The following is a 10,591-nucleotide window of genomic DNA, read 5'->3' as shown; positions in this document are numbered from 1 at the left end:
TAAGCTGCTTTCTTCTACCATACGTGTTGTAGATTTTTGTATCTTCCCCATGCAGGTGTAAAAACACCAACTGCCAGGAAAAACAAAACCAAATTAAATACCTGAAACTATTCCACAACTATGTTCCAAACAGCCCAGATCTCAAGCTGACAGCTCTCCAAAAAGCTGACAAGAACTAGCAGTCGGAGCAAAGATGTCAACTTTTGCAGAATCCAATCAGTCACTCACCAGTGATCGCCATAAAGCTTTCCCTAGAAAATCAGAGGGGGTGTTTATACGAAACTTAAATTAATGTGTTTCATGGGGTAGAGGAGGGGGGTAGAGGAAGGAGGGAAAGGATGACTTCTGTGGTTGTAAAGAACCCTACCTTCTTACGTGAAGAAGGTGAACTAGTGCAACACCGTTTCCCGAAGCCTGCAATCACCTTGAATGCCTTAGATGCTGCCTACAGCTCTAACAAGGCCAAAGAGTGACATTGGTTAGCCACTGTCACTCCTTTAATACAGTGGCTTTGTGAAATGATTAAATTGTCAAAAAAAAAAAACAACAACCCACATACCAGTTTTATTCTGCTGCTTCTGTTGCTTGGGGAAATAACAAGCAGCAGAGACATTCAATAGAGATAAGGATAATGACATCTTAGAAAATGGAGGCTGTTGAGGAAGCTAAGTAAAAATAAATACATCTCTGTTTCCATCCTCTTTCTAAGCTACGAGGAGATGAACAAAACAGTACTCTATTACCATCTTACCACTTTTCTTTTTATATATTTAAGAGTGAAGACACAAATAACTTAAAAAAAAAAATTACTTCCTAATTCTCCATTAGTATGAGGAAGGATAAAGCTTTTCCTGGAAGAAATTCTTTAGAAGGACACAGTTGTTTGGGGTTGTTTTTCAAACAGGTACTACCCAGAGTCTTAAACAAAACCCGACTCTGCCTGACCTGAGCTCTTCTCCTAAAAGATACACAGCAGAACAGCAGGAGGGCCAGAACCTCTCAAGCAAAGTAAGACAGCCTTGGGACTCTGCTCCCCAGCAAGGAACAGTGCTTGGCCTTCCTCCATCCTTTCTTTAGCAAGGATTTTTGATTAAGAAGGTAGTTAAGGCGATTTGTTAAGACAAATCAAGTAACTTGCTGAGCAGTTTAAAGACAAAGTTCAAAGTCTCTGGTAGTTTCCTAAGATTCCATAGGATTTTTCAAATCTGGCCAAAACTTCTGATCTTACAGTGTGGTAGCAGAGTACGATGCCCAGGTTTGCTTACTCTGCTGTTTCAGACACACACTGACAGATTAACAAACATTTTTTTCCTAGAGGCAGTAAAATAACAGCTCTGTCTGACCCAAGGGATGAAACTTCTGTCAGTGTTTACATAAGGACCAGCTAACACATCTGCTTTCAGAGTTTTTCCCTTTAATGCAACTACGAGGTGTCTTTTTAAATCATTAACTCCAACCTAAATTAAGTTTCCAAATCAACTGACACTTATTTGTACTATTTTAATAAAACATGTAATCATATCTCTCTCTCCAAAGGACTAACGGAAAGAGAGAATGGAGAGTACAACATCTCCACCTTAATTTTCTTTTTCTTCAGCCAAAAGGTAAGAAAGTCACGCAGAACCCCTGTGAACGGACAGGAGTAGAGTGCCCTGCAGCTTCCTCTGCTTCAAAATACTTTAAGGGAGATATTCTAACACTGAAATTCTGTAATTTTCTTTTTACCACATTAGCACGAACTTTTTGTTGAAGCGTTCAGTGAAGTTCTTACAGTTCCTCAAACATGACAATGCTTAAGGCTAAAGTCAAAATATTTGAATTGGATATACAAAATATAAATAAACCCACATTATTGCAGTAGATATGCTCTGCCATATGGAATTGTATTATAGCAGATGAGTAGCTTCTTCATGAAGAGCTTTATAAGTAAGTTTTGTTTGTAAGTAAATTAAGTTAAACTGGAAAAGAGTCTTTGCAAATAGTCAGAGCGGTAACTGCAGCAAACATCCATGTCCTAAGCTGACAAGCACGGACGAGGAATAGCGTTGCCACCCATGTATCCTCTTGCTGCAGTGGTGGGAAGCAGGAGAGGTCCCTGCTCCTCAAGCCCACAGGTGGAAAGCCCAGCCTGAGAAAGCTGGCAGGATGAGTGCAGCGAGGCTTTTAAGGCTAACCCAGACAGAAGGGCCAAAAGCCTTATGGATGCAACAATCAAACTATACACTTCAGCATTAATACTGTGAGATCAGACCTTTTATTGATTAAAGGAAGATCAGGCAGCAAAATATGAGCTTCATTGAAACATATAACATGAAGATCTGCTTTTCCTTCCTGTGAAGTAAGGTATAAATATAGGTATGTAACTAAAGAATGCTGACATTATCTGTGGATGTTTCACATCCTGCTTGGTTTTGGAAACTGGTAGAAGTCATGCCAAATTAAAAATAATTGGAAGCACAGACCAACTCTCCACCAGACAAATTTACAGATACAGGCAGCATTTATTCAAATATCTTGCCTAAATGAATAAATTATTTTAACAATCAGCATTATCCCCTCACAAAGCGCTAGAGTAGGTAAGCAGGAATCCTTCCATGTTAAATGCGTGCCAGTGTTACCCACTGAATAATAACACAAAGACATCTGGTAGTCACATGTTCTGAGGTAGTTCATCACCTCAATTTACAGCTGTCATGGTCCAGGCTTTGTGGATTAAGCCAAACCAGGACATTCTTTCCACAGCCAAGCACACCTCGCCCCGTGAGGCTGAAGTGATTATATGCCAAGTGTCAACACGGTATAATGGGAACCTGTTCCTGTCCCAGCAGCCACCGTGACTAGTGCAAAACCTACCTTTTAAGATTGGTAGGGAAGATGCAGTGCTTGCTCTGAATCCTCAGTCTCAGTGAATACTTTTTTTACTAGAACATAAGCCTCAACCAAAATTCATAGTGGCACCAGGGAAAATTGTTCAGGTCTGCCTCGGTTGCCCATGTACAGCACTTGCAGCAATGCCAGTAATGCTGGTAATGCTGGAGCACAAGGACGATCACGCTGCAGCCCTCAGCTTTCACACTTCTACTTGACAGCTTTTACTTGCCTAAGCATGTCTCTTACCCTACAGGAGCCAACATTTTTTGCTGAGCCTTACACTCCTTTTATCTTTGAACTACCTTTATCCACTGACAAAAAAGTCTACACCTCAAAAATACTGCTAATACATATTGCAGCTTATGTACTAAAAAGTAAGTCTTTATTCTTGTAGGTTGTTAGAAAAATTCAAGGTAAGTAGCAGTGAAACCTTAGGGGCTGGCACACAATTAGTTCAATAACATGAACTAAGGGAATTCCTCTCTCCACAACTTTGAAGGAGAGTCCAAAACATGTAATTCAATTGTTAATGAACTCCAATTTGAAAGTGACAGAGGACTAACTAGTTTTTTCTCTTAGTTAAAACTGCAGAAAGTATAAGGATTGTTTTAAAGAACATAGGCCCTGCTTGGAAAAAAAAAAAACACCAAACCATCTCTGTTTCTCACTGAGACAAAAGCCAAAGCCTTGAATAAAGAACAAATTTTATCCATGCAAAGACTAGGATTTGTCAGGAACAGAAGGTGATTTCCAACAACTACTGTTGATGGGCACATTCCCTACTGCTAGCATATACTCTTTTCCAATACTGAATACTGATGAAACAGTGAAATCAGCATATAAGCAAGGCAGAAATTTACTTATGCAAATGATAGGACTGGGGGAAAAAAAATTAAGATACAAATACAGATTACACCGATGTTACATAAACTCCTATTATACATGTTGTAAGACCAACATTAAACAGCAGATAATGTTTGAATGGGGGAGAATAAAACTGAAGCCATAACAGAAACATTGAAATCTGCTTTGGTGGCAGTTCTCACTTGCATGCCCCAGTTTTCCAGTATTCCACTAGCTCTTTAAATTCCTTTACTGAAAATTATTAGGAAATAATCAAACTATAACACCACTTGTTAGGAATATTAACCAACATGCACCTACCTACCTTATAAAATACCTTAGCAGTTAAGTCATTCAGCAATCCAAACAAATGACTTTCTGTTTTATAGCTCTGAGAAAGTGATTCCGGCTCTAACACATGCTAAATGTAACCTGAATTTGCAAAAGTATTCACCAACTGATACTAGAAGGCCTATTTTAATAATACCAGGACTGTACCAAATGCAAAGCTCTTTTTCAATTCCCATTTTACAGTAAAAGTTGAATGTACGTTCTTAAGTATCGTGAGTCTGACTGTATTTAAATGATTCAGCTAGAAATAATAGTCTGGAAATTGTATTCTAAATTATTCCAGTATACTTTTGCAGTGTACAATGTTAAATAATACAGTCTGCATACTAATCCTGTGTTCCATGATGAATTCACAGAAGACCCAGCAATGACACATCCACTTTCCCCATAAAACGTCTAAAAAAGATAAAAGACCAAAGGGAGAAAAACATTACAATTAGTATTTAACATTGCAAAGCAAATACTTCAAAAATTTGCAAGACGTGCTATGATTAGTTGTTCACAGATTGCAAGGTGAGAACTTAAGTTAATAGCTGTATTTGCAATGTTCCAGCTAATGTCACAACATCAAGATTTCATGGTAAGTATATTAATTATCCTACTATTGCAGAAAGCTCCTATCACTACAACAGAGATCAGGTCAAAAGTTTCTCTCATTTCAGTGACCCTCACATGCTTTTTAAATTTTTTCCTGGATCCATTTGTCCGTGATCAAACAAGACGATGGTTCATTACTTGCACATTACATTTATGAATAAGCTGTGATGAGTTATTCCAACTTTGGGGAATACGCCAGGATCCTTGGCACTTTCACAAAAACTCTTTTATGATATAGCGAACATCTTCCTCAATCCCTCATCTACATTCATTGTCCAACACCACACAATATTGCACACATTGTTTCCTCCTAGCCACTTCAGCTGCTGCAGAGACTCAGATCTAACACACTACAGAGAAGGGTCTCTGCTCTAAGTTAAGGTAGGATGCAGCCACCCTGATGGTCAGCGACAGAAATCCCAGCAGCAGCGTTTGCCCTCAGAAATCAGAGGCAGCAGGCCTGGGGAACACATTACTCATAGTCAGCAACAACACGGGAGAGCAGAAACAGCTGTAACCCACACACGCACTTTCTCTGATGCTGACGAGAAGTTCCAGCTTATGCCAACAAGCATACAAAAATTGGGATTACATCACTATTCATTAAAAAGGACACTTTCATGTCACTCTCCAGGGCCCCCAAGCCCCAGAAGGTGCAAGTGAGAGAAGCTGTACTATCTCAGAATCACACTGTTATTGCACATTGAAGTTGGCTACCTCAAAGAGCTATTAACAGAGAGGTAGTGGGTTTTGGCATCAGAAAAATCAGTATTTGGTACAAAGGCAGTAAAAAAGCATTAATGCAGGGATTACAAAGGAGTAGAAGAAACTGCAAACATGCTAAAATAGTGGCCAACTTTGAGAAAAACATCATTTCTAAACAGATCGTTCACAACTGCCTTTTCATTTTTTTTTGGATCTGCAGAAGTTTTTCTAAGTATTATGCTTTCCAGCTGACCTAGACATCATCATGCAGACCTCAGCCCGAAAGACAAGGCCTGAACACCCCTGGCTGCATTACAGCCAGTAATTCCAAAGTTCTGGTGTTTCCTGTCCAAACAAGTTAGAAGCTTAATCCTTACAAATGCTAGCAACAAGATGTCAGTGCCTACCTCCTTTTGGGTTGCTTTTTACTTACAAGCCAGGGCAGCAGAAAACCAACTCAACACAAGAGTGCCACGAGGTTTAAACTCTCTTCAAACATTTATGTGGAGACCATTTAGTTGGTTCATCATAAAAAACAGCTTTGAAGACAATAAGTGCAATGGCCTTTCAAGTCAACACAGCAATTACTCTGCCAACTCATGTTCACATCAATAAGCATATGGAAATTAAAGTTCTCCTAGTTAAAACAACTTGGTCATAGGCACGCCTCTGACCACTAGGGCTCGGTGAAAGAAAACAGATAAATAAGCCGTATCTAACACAATGACAAACTTGTTTTGTCAGATCATGCAGTACTGTTATTCACACTCAATTTTATTTTACTCTTGTGATTTAGAATAGCTCACTAAAATTCTTTGTGTGTTGCCTGTATCAGCGTGCCACCGACTGGGGAAAAGCTGAGACAAGAAGTCTTACCTAACACTTTAATAAAGAATAGTAAAATATTCAATTAGCACTTCCAGGAGCCAGACAAGGCAGGCCAGCTGCCAGTGAATAAGCCATGTTAAATGCCCTACTGTGTGATGCCTCACTTGGAAAGGCATGCTATACAGGAAAAAAGATGCATGTGCAATAATGCTTATTTTCATTTCAGGACTGATTCCCCCCTCCAGAACCGCCCAACATTTACAGAATCTACTCACATGGAGGAGTAAATCAGGAGAGAGCATCTACACACTGTCCTGCAAATAGTCCATACTCAGGATAGTGTGACATTCCTGTTATATTTCAGCTACTCCTTTTGTATCTAGGAATGTATCTGTCCTGCATTTAAAGTCATGGAAAATTATGCCATTTTTGTTTCAAGTTGTCCTTAATCTTCCTCTTCCCCCTGCTGGTCAAAATCAATTTCTAAAGTGGTCTGGCCACTAGGTGGTTGAATTAACCCAGCAGGAGTGGGACTTTCTTCCAAAAATAAATCAGTGTAATATTTTTCACTACACAATGATACATTAAAAAAAAACAAAACACAACCAAAAAAACCCAAACCAATCCACATGACAGCATCACAACAGGTTGATACTTTTATTTACATGGAATGCCTTTATCTCATTTTTGCAAGTGTTTTAGTGGCCACCATACACCAGGCTGTTCATCCACAGAAGCAATGGCCTGCCACATACCACTTTTAACTTTTTTTAAAAGCAGTCACATAGAACAAGGTCTGCAAGTGAAAAAAAATAGGTTATTTAGACCAGGGGCCTACTATCAGCGATGGTCACAGCATTATTTCCGTTTTGAAGTTCAGCTGTAAAGCTTCCCATATTCAGTGCTACTGCTAAGCAGGAGGAAGAACAACTGACCAGACCCCATTGTTAATTTACTGCCAGACAAATGCTCTACAGCTCTAGATGCAAAGTCCACTAAGGTGCTGCTCAGACTCATATGGAATGAATGTGAACTTCCTGACATTCTTCATCCTGACATGGATGAAGAACACATAGGACATTGCTAACAGCACCGTGAAGCCCATCTTTCCCTCCTCTCCCTACCTCCCTTCTCAACTTCCTCAAGCAAGTACCAAATAGTGAGCTTTTTGCCTGGGACCTCACTGTCCCTCCAATAACAATAAATGTGTTTACTTATAGTTAGATATGACATGCTAACACGTGAACATGCCTGCATGTGCATACTTGCACGGCTAGTCTCAGCTGCTCTAAGAAGTTAATTAGCATCATACAATTAGGTGATATATTCACACTAGTAAGTAGTGCATGTTTGTATTTCCCCAAGGCAGAACCTAAGAAGTGCATATCCCACACCTGGAGAAAATAGGGGAATGAGGGTCTACTTTCAGCTGAAACAATTGCTGCCCCACAGAAATGAGCGGTCTCTGAAGACAAGAAGTGGTATTTCTTCTAAACCCTCTTACCTACGTCACATTCACCCTCCATGAAGGATAGTGGCTCCCTCTTACTTGGTTGTGACTTCACCTCTGGTGTTGCTTCCACTCCTGGACCACAGGGGAGCCAGCTAATCCAGTTCAGGGATATCCTCTGGCCACAAAAGCTGTTTGCATTTTGGATCTATCCTTCGCCCTCTTCTCCCTCACCTCCTGCAGCCTTTCTTTCCCAGAGCTGACTTCTACAGCCATATCTTGCAAAGATATGTATTTTTTTTTAAGCATAGCAATGGATTCTCTAGTTTTGCAATCAACCCCCCATACCCCCCAATCCAGGTCCCCATGCATCATCCTGGATGTTTCACCCTCAAGTACCAGGCACCTGGGATAAACTGCCATTTAACTGAGGTCATCCTCACACAGCCTTTTTAAAATTCTTTCAAACTTAATGAATTTGAACACATCCTTCAAAAACTATGCTTCTTGTTACCCTTTCGGACAGGCGGACAATATTAATGCAGTCATTTTAACTATGGAGCCGGATGAGTGGTTCTAGGGCATCCTTGCTTGTGTAACCAAACTCAGCTCTGTAGAACAAGAGCAGTTTTCAGGAAATGGGAAGCTTAAATTCTAACCAGTTTACATAAAAACACCAGCAAATCGCTTCTGGGCTGAGACAGTAAGCACAAAGAGAGTGGGTAGAAGGACTTGACAACTCAATCTCCAGAGAATCGCGGGAACGCACTGAAGAACTATCACAATTCAAACTCTAATCCCTGCCTGAGCTCCATCCTTGAAGCTATGCAGGTTGAATCCACGTGGCAAAATCTAGACCTTCTTCAAATAGTAAGGTTGAGGAAGTGAGCCTACGTTGCAAGTTTGAAATAGCAGCTGACACGAGTTTGGCCTAAAACACAGGAAGATTTTAGGTTCAGTCTACAGTGAATACATACTCTCTTGGTCCCTATTTGTTTCCTCTAGAATTTTGATGGACCCTCCTAAAAGGAACAGAAAAATTAGTTTGCAAGCAGCAAATAAGAGGTAGTCCCTACCTTGCTGAACCAGAAGAATTCCTGCTCTCACAAACCCTACGGTAAACAGCACAGGATGGCTCTACAGCTCTCTTCTTGTTTATGGAAAACCCTCCACAGGAAAAAAAAAAACACACACTTGCCAAAACTCCAGCCTGTGCAACATCAATCCCCTACCCCCACCACACACACTGTAACAGTTACAATTTAACTTGTCAGAAGTACAGTTGCCATAACTTGTTACAACATGATTCAGTTTGGGTTTTTTTGCAGGCAGTGAAGTGCCTGGGCAGCCATCCCACACCTCCTCAAGAAGCAATCCCCAGAGGGCTGCCCAGAAGCAACAGGAGCAAGCAGAGTGCTTGTGGATGTTCTATTACAGACAAGTAGTACTGGCCCAACTAGTCACACAGACTTACCAGGCCAACAAAATTATGCACTGAATTTGCATGGAAAAGAAAACAGCCAAACACAGCACCCAAGCCTCTTAAACTAATTATGGGGGAAAAAAAAATTCTCATTTTTTAAATATCCAGCAATAACTTGGTATGAAGTCCAATATCAAACAAATGACAAAATATATATGTAAGGCCATCTAGCCATTCCACATCACAAATCAATTTTCTGCCATATTCATAAATGAAAATATAAATAGCACAAGCAATTTGGGAAGTGTTACCACAAAGCTTCAACATTTTGATGTCTTTGCATGTGCTTAAATCTACACCTTGTTTGCTTTCTGTAAACAGAGCAGTGCCTACCTTTCCAGACCACGGGAACAAACTGTAATTGCAAGCTATCAACGCTGGATGAAGACCTGAGACCAGTTTTGTAATGGACACAACCGTTATGTTTGGATTGCATTAAACTCGGAAGGAAAACAATCATCCTCTATTGTCTCGAAACTGCCTACCCACCATTTGAAGCCCAGCTACTTATCTCACAATCTGCCTCTTCCTGTCTTACCCTCCCTCCTGTATTTCTTTTCAACCCTTTCAATTTTTTTCTCATGCTTTGTTCATCAATTTGTGGAGGAGAGGGGAAACTGCACCAATTATAGCCCAGTGAAGTGTATGGCTTTTCATATCTTGTTTTTCCTAAATATCAATTTAGGATCTTTTTGGCTTTGGGTTTTTTGGTTTTTTTGGGGGGGAGGTGGGAGGGGGTGGGGGGTGTTTGGTTGTGGTTTTTTCTATTGTACTCCTCTCCATCCAACCTTGTTCATCCAATGACCTTTACTCCTGAGGCCAGCAGAAGACCATCCCTTACAAATCTCCCTAATAACAGCTGTGGAACTATAAACGTGCCCTCTATCCACAACGGCAGAGCTCTTCCCCCAAAACCAACAAAGCTTTATCTCCAGTGCTACCCATTATTACAGCTTTCTGTCTTCTTTCTTTTTTTGTGAGGGCAACAGTGGTCCGCCCTCCAACACCCCATTCCTTTTTTCTATTCTTTTTCTGCAGATATTTCTTATTTAAATGGACAAAGCTTACTCCGTACCACCGCTCTGTAACTTCTTTTCACCACTGCCAGAGAAAGCGCTCTGGAAGAGGCAGAAGCAGCTCACCGTGGGCTACAAGAGCTGAAATGAACCTCTTTATTTCCCACCCCATCACCTGCCGTCTAGCCCTGCAAAACACCCCAGTCATCAAGGGAAAATAAAAAAAAAAAATTAAAACCAACAAAAACCCAAAACCTACAAAAAACCAAAAACCAAACCCCGTAAGGGGGGGGATCCAGCCCTGCCCACGCTCAAACGCCGCTTTCCGGAGCGCTGGGCCAGGCCGGGTGGGGGCTACCGGCGGCGGCAGGCAGGTGTCCTCGGCTCAGCTCCGGCCACCAGCGGCCGAGCGGCGACCCCTCCCCGCCTCTGCCCACCCCGCCGCCC

The 10,591-nt window shown here is 41.0% G+C and overlaps 1 long non-coding RNA gene across 1 annotated transcript in view; it reads left to right on the top strand.

The window, feature by feature from the left end:
* The window catches only part of LOC106893123, a 52,928-nt gene extending 43,366 nt beyond the window's left edge, over positions 1-9,562 (top strand). Inside the window, exon 3 of the long non-coding RNA XR_001412995.1 lies at positions 9,450-9,562. This is a non-coding gene — a long non-coding RNA (uncharacterized LOC106893123). The remainder of the gene's footprint in view (positions 1-9,449) is intronic.
* The last annotated feature ends 1,029 nt before the right edge of the window (positions 9,563-10,591 follow it).

Source organism: Calidris pugnax, unplaced genomic scaffold (genome assembly GCF_001431845.1).
Source record: "Calidris pugnax isolate Ruff unplaced genomic scaffold, ASM143184v1 scaffold24, whole genome shotgun sequence".
In the NCBI taxonomy this organism is placed as follows: domain Eukaryota; kingdom Metazoa; phylum Chordata; class Aves; order Charadriiformes; family Scolopacidae; genus Calidris; species Calidris pugnax.
This window is presented reverse-complemented; position numbering and strand designations above follow the sequence as displayed.